Source organism: Giraffa tippelskirchi, chromosome 1 (genome assembly GCF_054371585.1).
Source record: "Giraffa tippelskirchi isolate mGirTip1 chromosome 1, T2T-mGirTip1v1.2.pri, whole genome shotgun sequence".
Lineage (NCBI taxonomy): Eukaryota > Metazoa > Chordata > Mammalia > Artiodactyla > Giraffidae > Giraffa > Giraffa tippelskirchi.
In genome coordinates this window covers 160,026,349-160,047,455 of record NC_137275.1, presented here as the reverse complement: position 1 = coordinate 160,047,455, position 21,107 = coordinate 160,026,349, and the positions used below count along the sequence as shown (strand labels likewise).

Below are 21,107 nucleotides of genomic sequence, written 5' to 3'. Positions count from 1 at the left end.
AAGAGAAGAAGGTGATAGTGAAGGGAACAAGAAAGTTCCATTTTCACACTATTCTTAAATAAAGGCATTTTATTTTTCTTCACAACTTTCTCAGCTAAATAGTTCCACCCATAAGAGCTATTTTAAAAAATAAAATTCATTGGAATGGTAGGGGAAAAAAAGAAGTCTACCATGAAAGACTGCTTCCAAAGAGATAAAGACATGGGGCCCAGTAAGCACTAACAGCATATTAGATTAGATAACTATTTAGGTAAAGAATACTTTTACATTAGCCAAAGCAAAAAATATTTTAAAGCGAAAAATGAATGATAAAGATATGGGTCACAAAAATGGCTGATGACTAATTTGGAGTTGAATCAGTGGCTTTATAGCCAAGTTTGCATTTTTGTTTTTCTTTTTGTTTTTAAAGATGGACAGTTTAAGGATCTCCAGAAAATTATTCAATAAATACATGTAAACTATACGGGGGACTCAATTCCATATTAATCCATATTATACAATACTTATAAAGTCAAAAAGTCAGAATATTAAAAATCACTCTTAAAAATTACTGTACATATTTTTCCATTACTGGTAATTGGTCTGTTCATATTATCTATTTCTCCCTGGTTCAGTCTTGGGAGATTGTTGATTTCTAGAAATTTGTCCATTTCTTCTAGGTTGCCCAATTTATTGGCATATGGTTGTTAGTGGTAATCTCTTATGATCCTTTGTATTTCTGTGGTATCAGCTCTAACTTCTTTTTCACTTCTGATTTTATTGACTTGAGTCCTCTTCTTTTTTTTTCTTAATACATCTGACTAAAGGTTTATAACTTTATATTTTTTTGCCTATTTAAAAAAAATTATTTATTTTTTATTGAAGGATAATTGCTTTACAGAATTTTGTTGTTTTCTGTCAAAGCTCAACATGAATCAGCCACAGGTATACATATGTCCCCTCCCTTTTGAATCTCCCTCCCAACTCCCTCCCCATCCCACCCCTCTAGGTTGATACAGAGCCCCTGTTTGAGTTTCCTGAGCCATACAGCAAATTCCCATTGGCTATCTATTTTACATATGGTAATATAAGTTTCCATTTAACTCTTTCCATACATCTCGCCCTCGCCTTCCCTCTCGCCATGTCCATAAGGCTATCCTCTAAGTCTGTTTCTCTACTGTTGCCCTGTAAATAAATTCTTCAGTACCATTCTTCTAGATTCTGTATATATGCATTAGAAAATGATATTTATCTTTCTCTTTCTGACTTACTTCACTCTGGATAATAGGTTCTAGGTTCATTCACCTCATTAGAACTGACTCAAAATGTGTTCCTTTTTATGGTTAATATTCCACTGTGTATATGTACCACAACTTCTTTATCCAATCATATGTCAATGGACATCTAGGTTGCTTCCATGTTCTAGCTATTGTAAATAGTGCATCAGTGAACAATGGGATACATGAGCCTTTTCCAGTTTTGGTTTCCTCAGGGTATATACCTAGGAGTGGGATTGTTGTGTCATATGGTGGTTTTATTCCTAGCTTTTTAAGGCATCTCCATAGCATCTTCCACAGTGGCTGTATCAATTTACATTCCCACCAACAGTACAAGAGAGTTCCCTTTTCTCTGCACCCTCTCCGCATTTATTGCTTGTAGACATTTTGATGATGGCAATTCTGACCAGTGTGAGGTGGTATCTCATTGTAGTTTAGATTTGCATTTCTCTAATAATGACAACAGACTGGTTCCAAATAGGAAAAGTAGTACGTCAAGGCTGTCTATTGTCACCCTGCTTATTTAACTTATATGAAGAGTACATCATGAGAAACGCTGGGCTGGAAGAAGCACAAGCTGGAATCAAGATTGCCGGGAGAAATATCAATAACCTCAGATATGCAGATGACACCACCCTTATGGCAGAAAGTGAAGAAGAACTAAAGAGCCTCTTGATGAAAGTAAAAGAGGAGAGGGAAAAAGTTGGCTTAAAGCTCAATGTTCAGAAAACTAAGATCATAGCATCTGGTCCCATCACGTCATGGGAAATAGATGGGGAAACAGTGGAAACAGTGTCAGACTTTATTTTTGGGGGCTCCAAAATCACTGCAGATGGTGAATGCAGCCATGAAATTAAAAGATGCTTACCCCTTGGAAGGAAGGTTATGGCCAACCTAGATAGCATATTTAAAAGCAGAGACATTACTTTGCCAACAAAAGTCCGTCTAGTCAAGACTATGGTTTTTCCAGTGGTCACATATGGATGTGAGAGTTGGACGGTGAAGAAAGCTGAGCACCAAAGAATTGATGCTTTTGAACTGTTGGTGTTGGAGAAGACTCTTGAGAGTCCCTTGGACTGCAAGGAGATCCAATCAATCCATCCTAAAGGAGATCAATCCTGGGTGTTCATTGGAAGCACCGATGTTGAAGCTGAAGCTCCAATACTTTGGCCACCCCATGTGAAGAGTTGACTCATTGGAAAAGACCCCGATGCTGGGTAGGATTGGGGTCAGGAGGAGAAGGGGATGACAGAGGATGAGATGGTTGGATGGCTTCACTGACTCGATGGACATGGGTTTGGGTAGACTCCGGGAGTTGGTGATGGACAGGGAGGCCTGGCGTGCTGCAGTTCATGGGGTCGCAAAGAGTCGGACACGACTGAGTGACTGAACTGAACTGAACTGAACTGAACTGAATAATGAGTGATGTTGAGCATCTTTTCATGTGTTTGTTAGCCATCTGTTTGTCTTCTTTGGAGAAATGTCTGTTTAGGTCTTTTTCCCACTTTTTGAGTGGGTTGTTTGTTTTTCTGGTATTGATTTGTATGAGTTGCTTATATATTATGGAAATTAATCCTTTGTCAGTTGTTTCATTTGCTATTATTTTCTTCCATTCTGAGGGTTGTCTTTTCATCTTGCTTATAGTTTCCTTTGCTGTGCAAAAGCTTTTACGTTTTATTGCTGCTGCTGCTGCTAAGTCGCTTCAGTCGTGTCTGACTCTGTGCGACCCCATAGATGGCAGCCCAACAGGCTCCGCCGTCCCTGGGATTCTCCAGGCAAGAATACTGGAGTGGGTTGCCATTTCCTTCTCCAGTGCATGAAAGGGAAAAGTGAAAGTGAAGTCGCTCAGTCGTGTCCGACTCTTCGCGACCCCATGGACTGTAGCCTACCAGGCTCCTCCACCATGGGATTTTCCAGGCAAGAGTACTGGAGTGGGGTGCCATTGCCTTCTCCGTACGTTTTATTAGGTCCCACTTATTTACTTTTGTTTTTATTTCCAATACTCTAGCTGGTGGGTCATAGAGGATCTTGCTTTGATTTATGTCATCGAGTGTTCTGCCTATGTTTTCCTCTAAGAGTTTGATAGTTTCTGGTCTTACATTTAGGTCTTTAATCCATTTTGAGTTTATCTTTGTGCATGGTGTTAGCAAGTATTCTAAGTTCATTCTTTTACATGTAGCTGTCCAGATTTCCCAGCACCATTTATTGAAGAGGCTCTCTTTGCCCCATTGTATATTCTTGCCTCCTTTGTCAAAAATAAGGTACCCATAGTGCATGGGTTTATTTCTGGGCATTTGGTCTTGTTCCACTGGTCTATATTGCTGTTTTTGTGCCCAGTACCATACTGTCTTGATCACTGTAGCTTTGTAGTATAATCTTAAGTCAGGAAAGTTGATTCCTCCAGCTCCATTCTTCTTTCTCAGGACTGCTTTGGCTACTCAGGGTCTTTTTTTGTGTTTCCATATGAATTGTGAACTTGTTCTAGTTCTGTGAAAAATGCCATTTGTAATTTGATAGGGATCACATTGAATCTGTAAATTGCATTTGGTAGTATAGTCATTTTCACGATATTGATTCTTCCTACCCAAGAACATGGAATATCTCTCCATCTGTTTATGTCATCTTTGATTTCTTTCATCAGTGTCTTATATTTTCTGTGTACAGTTCTTTTGTCCTCTTAGGTAGGTTTATTCCTAGATATTTAATTCTTTTTGTTGCAGTGGCGAATGGGATTGATTCCTTAATTTCTCTTTCTGATTTTTCATTGTTAGTATATAGAAATGCAAGTGATTCCTGTGTATTGATTTTGTATCCTGCAATTTTGCTAAGTTCACTGATTAGCTCTAGTAATTTTCTGATACTATTTTACGGTTTTCTATGTACAGTATCATGTCATCTGCAAACAGTGAGAGCTTTACTTCTTCTTTTCTGATCTGGATTGCTTTTATTTCTTTTTCTTCTCTGATGGTTGTAGCTAGGACTTCCAGAATTATGTTGAATAATAGTGGCGAAAGAGGACACCCTTGTCTTGTTCCTGATCTTAGGGGGAATGCTTTCAGTTTTTCACCACTGAGAACAATGCTTGCTGTAGTTTTATCAGATATGGCCTTTACTATGTTGAGGTAGGTTCCTTCCATGCCCATTTTTTGAAGAGTTTTCATCATAAATGGGTGTTGACTTTTGTCAAAGGCTTTTTCTGCATTTATTGAGATGATCATATGGTTTTTATCTTTCAGTTTGTTAATATGGTGTATCACATTGATTGATTTGCATATATTGAAGAGTCCTTGCCTCCCTTGGAATAAACCTAATTTGATCATGGTGTATGAGCTTTTTGATGTGTTGCTTAATTCTGTTTGCTAAAATTTTGTTGAGGATTTTTGCATCTATGTTCATCAGTGATATTGGCCTGTACTTTTCTTTTTTAGTGTTGTCTTTGTCTGGTTTTGGTATCAGGGTGATGGTGGCCTCATAGAATGAGTCTGGAAGTTTGGAACTTCCTCTGCGATTTTTTGAAAGAGTTTTAGAAGGATAGGCATTAGCTCTTCTCTAAATGTTTGACAGAATTCTCCTGTGAATCCATCTGGTCCTGGGCTTTTGTTTTCTGGGAGATTTTTGATCACAGCTTTAACTTCAGTGCTTGTAACTGGGTTGTTCATAATTTCTATTTCTTTCTGGTTCAGTCTTAGAAGGTTGAACTTTTCTAAGAATCTGTCCATTTCTTCCAGGTTATCTATTTTATTACTATTAAGTTTTTCATAATAGTCTCTTATAATGCTTTGTATTTCTGCATTGTTTGTTGTCCTGTTGTAACCTCTCCTTTTTCATTTCTAATTTTGTTGATTTGATTCTTCTTTTTTTCTTGATGAGTCTGCCTAAAGGTTTGTCAATTTTGTTTATCTTCTCAAAGAACCAGTTTTTAGGTTTACTGATCTTTACTACTGTTTCTTTCATTTCTTTTTCACTTATTTCTGCTTGGATCTTTATGATTTCTTTCCTTTTACTAACTGGGTTTTTTTTCTTCTTCTTCTTTTTCCATTTGTTTTAGGTGCAAAGTTAGGTTGTCTGTTCGATGCTTTTCTTGTTTCTTGAGGTAGGATTGTATTGCTATAAACTTCCCTCTTAGAACTGCTTTTGCTGCATCCCATAGGTTTTGAGTTGTCATGTTTTCATGGTCATTTTTTCTAGAAAAGTTTTGATTTCCCTTTTGATTTCTTCAGTAACCTGTTGGTTATTTAGAAATGTATTGTTTAATATCCATGTGTTTGTGTTTCTTACAGCTTTTTTCTTGCAACTGATATCTAATTTCACAGCACTGTGGTCGAAGATGCTTGATACAATTTCGATTTTCTTAAATTTACTAAGTTTTGATTTGTGACTCAAGATGTTGTCTATCCTGGAGAATGTTCCATGTGCACTTGAGAAGAAGGTATTTACCTTCTTCTCAATCCATTCTTCTGCATTTATATGGAATGTCCTGAAGATATCAATGAGATCCATCTCATCTAATGTATCATTTAAGACTTGTGTTTCCTTATTAATTCTCTGTTTTGATGACCTGTCCATTGGTGTGAATGGGGTGTTAAAGTCTCCTACTATTACTGTGTTACTGTCAATTTCTCCTTTTAGGTCTGATAGTGCTTGTCTTATGTATTGAGGTGCTCCTATGTTGAGTCTATAGATATTTACAATTGTTGTGTCTTCCTCTTGGATTGATCCTTTGATCATTATGTAGTATCCTTCCTTATCTCTTGTAATCTTCTTTATTTTAACGTCTATTTTGTCTGATATGAGGATTTCTACTCTGGATTTCTTTTGCTTCCCATTTGCATGTAATCTATTTTCCCATCCTCTCACTTTCAGTCTATATGTGTCTTTAGGTCTGAAGTGGGTGTCTTGTAGACAGCATATTTATGGGTCTTGTTTTTTGTATCAATTCAGCCAGTCTATGGCTTTTGGTTAATACATTTAATCCATTTACATTTAAAGTATTTATTGGTATATATGTTCCTTTTGGAATTTTCTTAATTGTTTGGGGTTGATTTTATAAATCTTTTTTCTTCTCTTGTATTTCTTGACTATATAAGTCCCTTTAACATTTGCTGTAAAACTGGTTTGATGGTACTGAATTCTCTAAACTTGCTTGTCTGAAAAACTTTTTATTTTTCCATCAATTTTGAAGGAGATCCTTGCTGGGTACTGTAATCTTGGTTGTAGATCTTTCCCTTTCAGTACTTTAAATACATCCTGTCATTCCCTTCTGGCCTGCAGGGTTTCTGCTGAAAGGTCAGCTGTTAAGCATACGGGGTTTCCCTTGTATGTTACTTCTTGCTTATCCCTTGCTGCTTTTAATATTCTTTCTTTGTGCTTAGTCTCTGTTAGTTTGATTAGTATGTGTTTTGGTGTGTTTCTCCTTGGGTTTATCCTGTATGGGACTCTTTGTGCCTCTTGGACTTGATTAACTAATGAAATAGTTAATTTCATTTTCCATGTTGGGGAAATTTTCAACTATAATCTCTTCAAAAATTTTCTTATACCCTTTCTTTTTCTGTTCTTCTTCTGAGACCCCTATAATTCGAATGTTGGAGCATTTGATATGGTCCCAGAGATCTCTGAGACTGTCCTCACTTCTTTTCATTCTTTTTACTTTATTCTGCGTTTCAGAAGTTATTTCTACCATTTTATCTTCCAGCTCAGTGATTAACTCTTCTGCTTCAGATATTCTGCTATTGATTCCTTCTAGAGTATTTTTAATTTCAGTAATTGTGTTGTTTGTCTCTGTATGTTGATTCTTTAAGTATTCTAGGTCTTTGTTAATTGATTCTTGCATTTTCTCCATTTTGTTTTCAAGGTTTTGATCATTTTTATTTTCATTATTCTGAATTCTTTCTCAGGTAGTTTGCCTATTTCCTCTTCGTTTATTTGGACTTCTGTGTTTCTAGTTTGTTCCTTCATTTGTATAGTATTTCCCTGCCTTTTCATTATTTTTTTTTTTTAACTTATTGTGTTTGAGGTCTCCTTTGCCCAGGCTTCAAGGAAAGTTGAATTCTTTCCTTGAAGAAGGTTGAATTCTTGTTTTTGGTTTCTGCCCTCCTAAGGTTGGTCCAGTGGTTTCTGTATGCTTTGAATAGGGTAAGATTCGTGCTGAGTTTTTGTTTGTTTGCTTTTCCTCTGATGGGCAAGGCTGAGTGAGGTGGTAATTCTATCTGCTGATGACTGGGTTTGCATTTTTGTTTTGTTTAGATGAGGTGTCCTGCACATGGTGCTACTGGTGGTTGGGTGATGCTGGGTCTTGTAGTCAAGTGTTTTTTTTTTATGTGTGTGTTCTTACTATTTGATACTCCCTAGGGTTAGTTCTCCGGTGGTCTAGGGTCTTGGAGTGAGTGCTCCCACTCCAATGGCTCAGAGCTTGATCTCTGGTCAGGAACAGAGATTCCACAAGTGGTTTGTTATGGCATTAAGTGAGATTAAAACAAATATCCGAAAACGAGAAACCCAAGATGAACCCCAGACAAATGGTAGTTACAAAATCAGGCAAATAATAATTAAAACAATGGAATATACACATATACATTTACACCCATGAGCAAAGTCAAAACAGTCCAACAAAAATAAAGTACAATAGATTGAGCCAGCAAACAAGGGAAATCAAAAATTATACTTACCAGTTAAAAACAAAACTAACTAAAGCACAAACGGGAAAACAAAACTAAAGCAAGGTGTCAAGTGGGTAATAAAGCAATGAAAACAAATCTAACAAATATGTTGAGAGGAAAGGAAAGAAAGAAAGAATAGATATGCACAGTTAAATAGAGGTAGATGAAGATTTATATACATTAAAGAGTAACTGCAAGGGGATAAGAACAAACAGCAAGAAAGGCAAACAAAGGAATAAATGTAGAAAATATAGAATAGTTTTAAAAAATTAAAAATTAAAATTCTAAAAGAGAAAAGAAAAAAATGGAAGATGAAAGAAAAAAGGAAAACTCCACAGAACTGCAAAAGGCCAACATAGAGGCAGAGGTTTATAACAAGAATAAAAAGTGTAACTGAATATACACATATACATATACACCCAGAAGCAAAATCAAAACAGTCCAACAAAAATAAAAGTACAGTAGATTGACCCAGCAAAGAAAGGAAACCAAAAATTATATCTACCAGAACAAAACTAACTAAAGCACAAACTGGAAAACAAAACTGAAGCCAGGTGCCAATTAGGGAAAAAAGCAATGAAACTAAGACCAACAAATATATTGAGAGGAGAGGAGAGAAAGAAACGAAAGAAAGAATAGATATGCAAAGCTAAATAGAGGTAGATAAAGCAGATGTATATATGTTAAAGATTAATTTAAGGGGAAAAGAACAGCAGGAAAAGCAAACAAAGGAATAAATGTAGATAAAATAATAATAGGTTGAAAAAATTAAAATTAAAAAAAGAGAGAGAAATAAAGGAAAACTGCACAGAACTGCAAAAGCCCAATGTAAAGGCAGGTTTATAACAACAATAAAAAATGTGACTGAGAAAAAAAAAGTTCAAAAGCTTAACTGGATTTCATAGAGCCAATAAAACCAACTACAACAAAGGAGAAAGAAAACAAAAAAAGAAAAAAAATCCAAAAGATTCTACAGAACAAGTCAAAAAATAAGAATAACAAATGTTGTTCTTGAGTCACTGCTGTCAAGAGTCCTCTCCCTTGCTGGGAGTCACAGTCCACCTTACCTCCCTAGGATGCCCTCCAACACTGTGCTGATCTCTCGACCTGCTGTGGGGCCAGCTCAGATTCTAATCTGGACCTACTCCTGTACTTTCTTGCCTCCAATGTCCACAGTTACCAGAATTAGTGCGTTTTCTTTGTGGGTGCTCTCAATGACCTTTTATATATTCCACAGACACAGAGTCTGCCTAGTTGATTGTGTGGATTTAATCTGCAGCTTGTACAGTTGGTGGAAAGGTTTTGGATCTTCTTCCTCAGCCACATTGCCCCTGGGTTTCAATTGTGGTTTTATTTCCACCTCTACATGTGGCTCATCTACTGGGGTTTGCTCCTGAGGCTTCCCTGGAGGACTTGGGCTTGGCCCTGTGAAGTTCAGGTGTGGAGGTGGTGCGGTTGCTTGGGTCGCAGGGATTCTGGCAGCACCTGGTACTCAGGGGGGATAGCAGCTAGGGCAGCAGGAAATATAGTGCTCTAGATGGGTATGGCAACCAGTATTGGCCAGTATGCTCCAGTATTGCCTGGAGAACACCCTCCCTGACAGAGAAGCCTGGTAGGCCACAGTCTATAGGGTCACAAAGAGTTGGACATGACCGAAGCGACCCTGCTTGCATAGACACAAGACTTTTTTTGCCTGTGGCAGCTCTGCCCCAGTGAGAGTTGAGCGTAAAGGTGGCACAGCTGCTTGGCTTATGGGGACCCTGGTGGCGCCAAGTGTGCAGGGATACCCTCTGCTGCAGGAGTTATGGCCCTATTAGAGTCTTTTTTTGAGCCTCTTGTAGCTGGCGATCAGAAGGCCTCTTTGGCCAGTCTTTCTCTGTAGCTCTGCCCATTCAGGCACTTAGAGGGTTCCCTTGTCTTAGGTTCCTTCTCTTTCGTTCCCTGTTCAGGCACATAGAGGGGACCCCTGAGTGGGATCCTACTCTGTAGTTCAGGGCATCAGTTACTTAAAGGAGCACCCTGGGTGGGGTCCTGCTCTGTAGTTCAGTGAGTCAGCATTTGATGGGCCAACCTCTCTATTGTTCAGCTGCCAATGCTGGCGTGTGGAGAGAGAGGCTATGGTGATGGCTCCACCCACTACGTGTGACTCAGGAGTATCGCCTTGCTTCCATGGCTGCCCGGCTTTCCTCCACCAGCACTGCCCCCCACAATCTCCTCCCTCTCATCCCCTCAGATCTTTCTCTCCACAATTAACAGCACCCCTTGCCCTGGGATTGCTCCACAATCCCTAAACTCCAGCTCCCAGCCACTGTGCCTTCTAGGGTACCAGTATTCCTGTCCAGGAGATGTATGGCTGCGGCAAGGACTATCTGATTCTCATTCTATTTAGGCTGCCACAGAAAAGCTGTTTCACTCTCAGCCTTAAATGTTTCTCCTCTGACTCAGATAATTGCCCGGATGTGGGAAACTGTGCTTCAGTTCCCCCACCCACCGAGGACAGGTCCATTCCTACTAACACTCCTGTTTTTCCCTCTAGTTCCTTCATCCTACCGAGTTTTGCAAGGTTTTCTATATATTTTTTCCACTAGTCATGTACTCCTGTCTGCTCTCAACTGATGTTCTGCATGCACTTCTGTGTCTGAATGTATCCTGATGCATCCCTGGAGAGAAATGCACTCCACGTCCACCTGCTCCTCTGCCATCTTGTTCTCTCCTTGTTTATCTTTTTATAGAACCAGGTCTTAGTTTCATTGATCTTTTCTACTGATTTTTATTCTGTATTTCATTTAAATCTGCTGAGATCATGATTCGTTCTCTTCCACTAACTTTGGTTTTGTTTGTTCTTATTTTTCTAGCTCCTTTAGGTTAGGTTATTTATTTGAGATTTTTGTTTGTTTGTTTCCTACAGTAAGTTTGTATTTTATAAACTCCCCTCTTAGTACTGCTTTTGCTGCATACTATGGGTTTTTTTTTTTCCTATTTAATTGGAGTATAGTTGCTTTACACTGATCTCCCAATTCATCCTGCCCCTTCCCCTTGCTATCCATATGTTTGTTCTCCATGTCTGTGTCCCTATTTGTTTTACAAATAAGATCATCTATATTATTTTTCCTCCATGGTGGTTCAGTCGGTTAACAGTCTGCCTGCAATGCAGGAGAGCTGGGTGCAATCCCTGGGTCAGGAAGATCCCCTGGAGAAGGAAATGGCAACCCACTCCAGTATTCTTGCCTGTAGAATTCCATGGACAGAGGAGCCTGGTGGGCTACAGTCCATGGGGTCACAAAGAGTCGGACACGACTGAGTGACTAACACTTTCATACCATTTTCCTAGATTCCACATATATGTGTTAATATATAATCTTTTCTCTTTCTGACTTACTTCACTTCGTATGACAGTCTCTATGTCCATCTACATATTTGCAAATGACACAGTTTCATTTCTTTTAATGACTAAGTAACGTTCACTGTATATATGTACTACATCTTCTTTATCCATTCCTCTGTTGATAGTCATTTAGGTTGCTTCCATGTCTTGGTTATTGTGAATAGTGCTGCAATGAACATAAGGATGCATGTATCTTTTTTATAATTTTATTCATTTACTTATGGCTGTGCTGGGTCTTTGTTGCTCCTCTGGCTTTTCTCCAGTTGTGGTGAGAGGAGGGCACTTCCTGAGTTGCTGTGTGCATGCTTTGCAACATCATGGCCTCTCTTCTTGTGGAGCATCAGCTCTAGGGCTCGTGGGCTTCAGTAATTGCAGCACATGGGCTCAACAGTTTCAGCTCATGGGCTCTAGAGCACAGGCTCAAAATAGTTGTGGCACATGGGCTTAACTGCTCTACAGCATGTGGCATCTTCCAGGACCAGGGACTGAACCTGAGTCTCATGCACTGGCAGGCAGATTCTTTACCACTGAGATACCAGGGAAGCCCAGGGTGCATATATCTTTTTAAATTACGGCTTTCTTTGAGTATATGCCTGGGAGTGGGATTTCTGGGTCACATGATAGTTCTATTTTTAATTTTCTTAAGGAACCTCCTCGGGGAAGGCAATGGCACCCCACTCCAGTACTCTTGCCTGGAAAATCCCATGGATGGAGGAGCCTGGTAGGCTACAGTCCATGGGGTCACACAGAGTCAGACATGACTGAAGCGATTTAGCAGCAGCAGCAGCAGCAGCAAGGAACTTCCTCCATACTGTTCTCTGGGATTCCCAGGTGGCACTATGGTAAAGAATCCACCTACCAATGCAAGAGGCCCAAGAGACACGGGTTCGATCTTGGGTCAGGAAGATCCTAAGGAGGAAATGGAAACTCATTCTAGTATTCTTTCCTGGAAAATTCCATGGACAGAGGAGCCTGGCAAGCTCTCGTCCATAGGGTCACAAGGAGTTGGACACGACAGAGCACCTGTACACTGCATACTGTTCTCTATATGGCTGTATCAATTCACATTCCCACCAACAGTGTAAGAGAGTTCCCTTTTCTTCACACCCTTTCCAGCATTTATTGTTTGCAATTTTTTTTGATGATGGCCACTGTGACCAGTGTGAAGTGATACTTCATTGTAGTTTTGATTTGCATTTTTCTAATAATTAGTGATGCTGAGCATCTTTTCACATTTTTGTTGGCCATCTGTTTGTCTTCTTCAGAGAAATGTCTATTTAGGTCTTCGTTGCATCCCATAGGTTCTGGATCATTGTGTTTTCACTTTCATTTGTTTCCAGATATTTTAAAATTTCCTCTTTCTGCAGTGATCCATTGGTTGTAGTAGCGTATTGTTTAGCCTCTACCTGTTAGTGTTTTTTCAGTTTCTCTTTTGTAGTTGATTTCTAATCCCATAGCACTGTGGTAAGAAAAGATGCTTGATACGATTTCAGTTTTCTTAAATTTAATGATGCTTGTTTCGTGGACTAACATGTGATCTATCTTAGAGATTTTTAAAATCATAACATCAATATGCAATCCTTAATCAGTAGTTCAAAAGAGTATTCAATAAATTTCAACTCTTTAACTTCAAATTCTTCTGTGAGGTTACATGGCTTTTCAAAAATGAAATAAAACATATATATATAAATTTATATTATTTATTATATACAAATTATATACGTAAACCATTTATACATCTGTAAATGAGAAGGGCTTGCTTCTCAGATTGAGTTGAAGGGAGAAGAAGGCAGAGATGGACTGGGAAGAGGCGCAGAAAACTTTCTGGCATAACAAAAATGTCCTATATCCTGAACAAAGTGTGGGATACAGGGATAACATCACTTCTCTCAGCACACTGAATTGTGTCACCTAAGATCCATGTCTTAAACTATAAATAAATTGCAGCTAACTAAAAACTAAAAGGGAAAAAAAAAAAAAGGTGTGTAAAATATTTCTTTTCTTGACTATAACAAAAATACAATTACAGAATGTAATTAATTCAACACTGAAAATAGATGCTGGTGTGTATGTGGAGGGGGAAAAGTGGGTGTTTCCCCCCAAAAAATGAAGCAGTAATTTATTAAGTTTTCATAATGATATGTAGCCACAACAGTATCAAAAAACACCTGTGGGAGTAATGACCAAGAATGTAATTAAACAAAGATTCTTCAAATTACTGTGTATTAACATAAAATAAATCCCTTTTTAAATGAAGCAAAATACTCAATTATTTGATGCTGCATAAGATAAATACTTAATTAAAGGAAAGTCATTCAATTTATTTGCTATTGTATATATATCACTTAAGGAAGATATTACTAGTTGCTACCAAGGGTAAGCCCTCTAAACATCAGAGTTGTGTATTTATAATCTACTGTGGCTTTCATTTTTCAGATGTTTTTATTTATATTGCGAGTAGTATTGTTTTTCCTTTTTTTTTCTTCTGCCAATAGAGTTAAGAAGACAAAGCAAATGAATTTAGATACTTACAAAATAATGTAACCAATTTAATTTCTTTTGCTGCACAGTTAATTCCTATTCCTTAATTTTAACTTTATGTTCTTAGCACAAAGTATTTAGGATTAAATCAGTGTCTCCAGTTCAATTCAGGTGCTCAGTTGTGTCCTACTCTTTGTGACCCCATGGACTGCAGCACGCCAGGCCTCCCTGTCCATCACCAAGTCCCAAAGTTTACACAAACTCATGTCCATTGAGTCGGTGATGCCATCTAACCATCTCATCCGTTGTCCCCTTCTCCTCCCGCCTTCAATCTTTCCCAGCATCAGGGTCTTTTCAAATGAGTCAGTTCTTCGCATCAGGTAGCCAAAGTATTGGAGTTTCAGCTTCACACTGATTTCCTTTAGGATGGATTGGTTGGATCTCTTTGCAGTCCAAGCAACTCTCAAGAGTCTTCTCCAATACTACAGTTCAAAAGCATCAATTCTTCAGCGCTCAGCTTTCTTTATAATCCAACTCTCACATCCATACATGACTACTGGAAAATCCATAGCTTTGAATAGATGGACCTTTGTTGGCAAAGTAATGTCTCTGCTTTTTAATATGCTGTCTAGATTGGTCATAACGTTTCTTCCAAGGAGCAAGTGTCTTTTAATTTCATGGCTGCAGTCACCATCTGCAGTGATTTTGGAGCCCAGAAAAATAAAGTCTCTCCCTGTTTCCATTGTTTCCCCATCTATTTGTCATGAAGTGATGGGACCAGATGCCATGATCTTAGTTTTCTGAATGTTGAGTTTTAAGCCAACTTTTTCACTCTCCTCTTTCACTTTCATCAAGAGGTGCTTTAGTTCCTCTTCACCTTCTGATATAAGGGTGGTGTCATCTGCATATATGAGGTTATTGATATTTCTCCCAGCAATCTTGATTCCAGCATGTGCTTCATCCACTCCAGCATTTCTCATGATGTACTCTGCATATAAGTTAAATAAGCAGGTGACAATATACAGCTTTGATGTACTCCTTTCCTGATTGGAACCAGTCTGTTGTTCCATGTCCAGTTCTAACTGTTGCTCCTTGTTTCCACTTACACAGTTCTAAAATATGTTATAATAACTATCAAATAATTGATATAAATATGCTATAACATTGGGAATAATTTCAGTAATCTGCATAACTAAAATTTAAATTACCATTCAAATGATGATAAATTATTAATAAACTATGAAGTTTTACATGTGGCCAGAAATTTAAATTATATACAACTTTGATAAATGTATTTTCTTGAAAAAGCAGTTATGGAAAATAGGCTCATCAACTTAAAATGAAGAGAAGCTGCAGAAAGTCCAGGAACAAGTAATATAAATTACTAAATGACTCAACAAAGAAAGCCTAAAATAATGTAGGTTAGTAGGGAACAAAAGACTGGTGTGGGAATTAATAACAGTCTTTATTCAACTAGATAAAACAATATACAAATAGAACTCCAGTATTCTGCCCACTGAGAAAAGGAGAAGAAGATAAATGTAAGTAGCAACTAGAAGGGCTCTGTTTAATACCCAAAAAAGTTTCCTTTTCAGTTTCAAGACATTTTCTTTGAAAATGTTCAGTCACAATAGAAATTACCAAAGGTAGCTATTCTTCTAATGCACATGTAGCAAAAGTTGTATACCCCAAGGCCATACACACTCACCCATACCACTTCAATGTATACTAGTCTAGCTTTACATTACAGCATCTGAGAGATGCATCAGAACTTTAGCAACTCTTTGCCCAATTGCACATCAATCATAAATGTCAGGAAGCTAACCCCTACCTGTGACTGGCCAGTGAAGGACAGGAGTCTCTATAAATACACTAGGCTTTGTTTGCCCTCAGGTGAAGTAACTCTTGAGATGTGGCATAACACTGGTTCCCAGACAGTCCCAATGTGATCATCTCCAATTACCCACAGTTGTAACTTGTATAATAATATCTCTGTTAGATAAAATCCCTTCACTGTCTCATTTTCCCAATAACCTACTGGCATTTCCAGGGATCACCCACGAAATAAGTGACTTGCACTGAAATCTTCATATTTAAGTTTGCTTCTTTAGTACCCAAACCAAGATAACATATATGCCATTTCATTGTACCACGTGTCTTTTCAAATACTCAACAGTTTCTTTAAATTCCTCAATTGTAAAATTTTTTGAAGAACTTTTATAACACAAGAACTAGAATACTAATACCTTCCAACATTCATTATTACAATACACTAAAAGTAAATGATATCAAAAGAGTTATTTAAGATGAGCCGGCTACTGTTGCCTATTATCTCTGAGTCTGAATCCTGCTATTTTTTCAAAAGTATGTACGTGGGAGTGGGGAAAGATCAGCAAACATTTGTGTAGTATTACAGGTATCCTGCACCCAACTGACCTTGCTGATTACTTCAAGTGAGTGACAGCCAATGGAAGAGGGAATAACCCCCTCACTCTGTGATTCAATGTTTTCTTAAATCTCTTTCTCATAACCACTTAAAGTCCATTTTATCATCTTGGACCATTTAAAATCATTTCACAGCTCAATGGAATATACATTCCACACTTCAGAAAATATTATGCTACAGAATAGATAAACCTGAGAAAGCTAATTCACAATCTTACTCAGAAAAAAATTATTAGAGATCTCTCAGTATTTCTTTGATCTCTCTATAGCTTCAGAAACTATTTAAAAGAGAGTTAGGAATTCTAGTCTTAATTTTCTGTGTAGCTGTGGCCAAGTCACTTCATTTTTCTGGACCTCAGTTTCCTCAACCTTGAAATAAAAATGTCAAACAGACCAACGTCTTATCTTTTCCCTTCTCCTCCTTGCCACTTCAGGAAGAAGTTGAGCGAGCAAGATGAAGCTGTAGGTTTCCCAGTCCCATTCCTTCAAAGCAGTTCTAGGAAGAGCAGTTTTACATATAGACCTATTTGCTAGGAGGAAGAGGAAATAGGAGAGAGAAAGAAAGTAAGGAGTAGGTGAAGAGGAAAGAAGGGCAGGGAGAAAGACTAGGAGGAGAAAAAGAAAGGAAACTGACTTTTAAATATACAGGTAAACACCTTCCACTTTTTAGAATGTGCACTACTGGAAAATGAGAAAATAACAAGTGTTGATGAGGATGTGGAGAATTGGAGCCTTATTGTACTGTTGGTAGGAGTGTAAAATGGTACAACCAGTGTGGAAAAAAGTATGTCATGTCCTCAAAAAAAAAAAAGTAGAATGTACCACATGATCCTGCAATTCCACTCCTGGGTATATACCTAAAAGGGATTAAAAGCAGTCTCTCAAAGAAACACTTGCATACTCATGTTTATAGCAGCGCTATTCACAACCAGTCAAAATCTGGAAGCAACTCAAATGTCTCAACAGATGAATGGATAAACAAAATGAGATGTATACATACAATGGAGTATTAGTCTTAAAAAGGAAGGAATTCTGATACATGGAACAACATAGATGAACCTGGAGGACATCATGCTAAGCGAAATAAGCCAATCCCCAAAAGGCAAATAGTGTATGATTCCTTTTATATGAGATGCCTAGAGTAGTCAAAATCGTAGAGACAAAAAGTAAAATAGAGATAACCAGGGGAAATGTAAAGCTGCTGGTTAATGAACATAGAGTTTCAGTTTTTGCAAGATGAAAAGAGTTCTTGAGACTGGTTGCACAACAATGTGAATCTACTTAACACTACTGAACTGTACGCTTAAAAGGATTATGATGGTAAATTTAATGTTATGTTTATTTTGTCATGAATTAAATTTTTTAAAAATACAGATTAAAAATAAAACCCAAAGGCCTATATAATATTTAAGATCTCTTTCAGCTCCACAGTCTTCGAATTAGCAGTAACAACAATTATATAATTTATCATGGTCATGATTCAAGGTTCATGAACAAAATTAAAACAAAAAAGTTATCCATCCCATAAATATTATCCACAATATTTGCAGTATGTGCGTTAGAACTATTATCAGTCCTGAATATTCATTGGAAGGACTGATGCAGAAGCTGAAGCTCCAATACTTTGGCCACCTGATGTGAAGAACTGACTTCATTGGGAAAGACTCTGAAGATGGCAAAGATTGAAGGCAGGAGGAGAAGGGTATGACAAAGGATGAGATGGTTGGATGGGATCACCGACTCAATGGACATGAGTTTGAGCAAGCTCCAGGAGTTGGTGATGGACAGGGAAGCCTGGCGTGCTGCGGTTCATGGGGTTGCAAAGAGTCGGACACGACTGAGCGACTGAACTGAACTGATGAGAACCACTAATCTCTATGATAAAAGCAATGAGCCTCAGTGACCGATACTTATTTATGCTCTCTACAGAGAGTCACTAAAACATTACCTAAATGTTAGAAATCTTATGTCCAAATAGGAAGTTCTGAAAATTAAGGTTACTATTAATCTCTCTTCAAAGCTGTCACCTCCACTTTGAAGGCTATTATATCCCAGTCAAGATCAAAGAGCAGTCAGTTTCTTCTGTGCTCCCACAAAACATAACGTTATTATATTTTCATGCTCAATTCTGTGTCTGCCATTCTACCTTGATTCTGAGCCCCAGTGAGTAAGACCTCACCATACAGTAGTTTATTGATCTTGTCTAGCTCTGTCCATAGTACACTGCAACCACACAGTATTATTATAATTAGCATACCATCTACTCATAAGTTTTCACATCTTAATACAAGCTGATAAGAGGATATCTAAAATTAAATAAAACATCTCATGTCTTTTTATTTTTGTATAATTCTATTTATTTCTTACTGAAAACATAAACTTGACCTAAGTTAATTTATCATTATTAAATTTTCTCTTTTCTTAATCTCTTAGGCTTTAACTTAAAATTAAAAAAAAAATTACTTGAACTCATCTAAGTGTATTTTAAAAATCTATTAGACACAGATGAGGTACTTACTGATTTAAGTAAAAGTATAAATGGAAGAAAATTAAACTATCAGTAGTTAATAAACTATTAAGATATATATAGTTGGCAATAAGCACAAAAGATGTTCAACATTATTATCAGAGAAATGCAAACTAAAACTATAGTGAAATACCACTTTATAACTCACTGATATGGCTTAAATTGAAACCACTGGTAACTCTTTGGTAAGGATGTCAAGTGACTAGAACTCACACACTGCTGGTGGGCATATAAGCATTTTGGAAAACAGTAGGGCAGTTGCTTACAAGGTTAAACAAACATATACTGTATGACCCAACAAATCCACTCCTAGGTATCTGCACAAGAAAAATAAAAATGCATGTTCACACAAAGGCAATGTACGAATGTTCAAAACAGAAAACAAACCAAATGTCCAACAGTAGGTAAATGAATAAACAACTGTAATATATTGTTATGATGGAATGTTATTCATGAATGAAAAAGAATGAAGCACTGAGAGACATAAAATCATGGATGAACCTCCAAAACATTATGCTGAGTAAAAGAAACCCAACATAAAGGGGTATATGTTGTATGATTTTATTTGAAATTCTAGAAAAGACAAAACAATCTAAATAATAGCAGAACAGTACTTTTCTGAAACTGGAAATGGATGAGGGGAAGAACTGAGAGCAAAGAGGCAAGACGGAACTATATGGGGTGATGAAAATGTTCTATATTTTGAGTGCAATAGTGTTTATACAAAAATACATGTTTGGCGAAACGAATCATTAAACTGTACATTTAAATGGATTTTATTGTGTGTAAATAGCACCTTCTTCATAGAAAGTGATAGCATGGTAAGTAATATATTAGTTCAGGAGTTTGCAAACTTTTAAAATCATTTTCCTTTTTTACTTAAAAAATTACTTGTAAATTACATACATGTTTACAAGTATATACTTTACAAAAATACAGAAAAATAGGAATTATAAAATAAAAAACTAAAGATCAAATAACAAAGTGTCCTGTTAATTGAAGCAACTTCATTAGCTAATCAAATGGCATATGTACTTAGGTGAGGTGTTCATCAATAAGATAATGGACATAAATCTGTATATCAAAAATATTCTCAGTATGTAGAATTTGTGGTGCCAACTTCTCATCATTCAGACAGTGCCTGTCTAAACAGACATTTTCTAAATGACTGTCACAGAATTAGAGGAGCACTTATTCTGCCATCTTGATTCTGCTTGCAGTATTAGTGAGTGAGTGAGTGAAGTCCTCAGTCGTGTCTGACTCTTTGCGACCCCATGAACTGTAGCCTACCAGGCTCCTCAGTCCATGGACTTTTCCAGGCAAGAGTACTGGAGTGGGTTGCCATTTCCTTCTCCAGGGAATCTTCCCGACCCAGGGATCGAATCCGGGTCTCCTGCATTGCAGGCAGATGCTTTACCGTCTGAGCCACCAGGGAAGCCCCCCAAAAAATAGCAAGTCAGGAAGGAGACTTAGTCTCTTAATGGTTGATTCAGAGGAACTGGAGTGGGTAGCCTTTCCATTCTCCAGGAGATCTTCCCAACCCAGGGATCAAACTCAGGTCTCCGGCATTGCAGGTGGATTCTTTACCACCTGAGCCACAAGAGAAGCCCAAGAATACTGGAGTGGGAAGCCTATCCTTTCTCCAGTGCATCTCCCTGACCCAGGAATCGAACCAGGGACTCCTGCATTGCAGGCGGATTCTCTACCAACTGAGCTATGAGGGAAGCAGTATTAGTACTATCTTCAATCCATAGGCTGTGTGTTAGAAAAATTTTAAGCTGCCTTTCCACATTATAAAGTTAGTTTAATTAAAACTAAACTATATAATCTATAGTTTAGTGAACTCCCCAGGTCAGTAGGTGCCCAATATACTAATGGAGATCAGTGGAGAAATAACTCCAGAAAGAATGATGGGATGGAGCCAAAGCAAAAACAATACCCAACTGTGGATGTGACTGGTGACAGACGCAAAGTCCGATGCTGTAAAGAGCAATATTGCATAGGAACCTGGAATGTTAGGTCCATGAATCACGGCAAATTGGAAGTGGTCAAACAGGGGATGGCAAGAGTGAACGTCGACATTCTAGGAATCAGCAAACTAAGATGGACTGGAATGGGTGAATTTAACTCAGATGACCATTATATCTACTACTGTGGGCAAGAATCCCTTAGAAGAAATGGAGTAGCCATCACGGTCAACAAAAGAGTCCAAAATGCAGTATTTGGATGCAATCTCAAAAATGATAGAATGATCTCTGTTCTTTTCCAAGGCAAACCATTCAATATCACGGTAATCCATGTCTATGCCCCAACCAGTAATGCCAAAGAAGCTGAAGTTGAACGATTCTATGAAGACC

General features: G+C 37.8%; 1 protein-coding gene across 17 annotated transcripts in view; it reads right to left on the bottom strand.

The window, feature by feature from the left end:
* Window positions 1-21,107, bottom strand: part of RFX3 (regulatory factor X3) — a 309,752-nt gene that overhangs the window by 136,181 nt on the left and 152,464 nt on the right. The gene's annotated exons all lie outside the window — the stretch shown is intronic.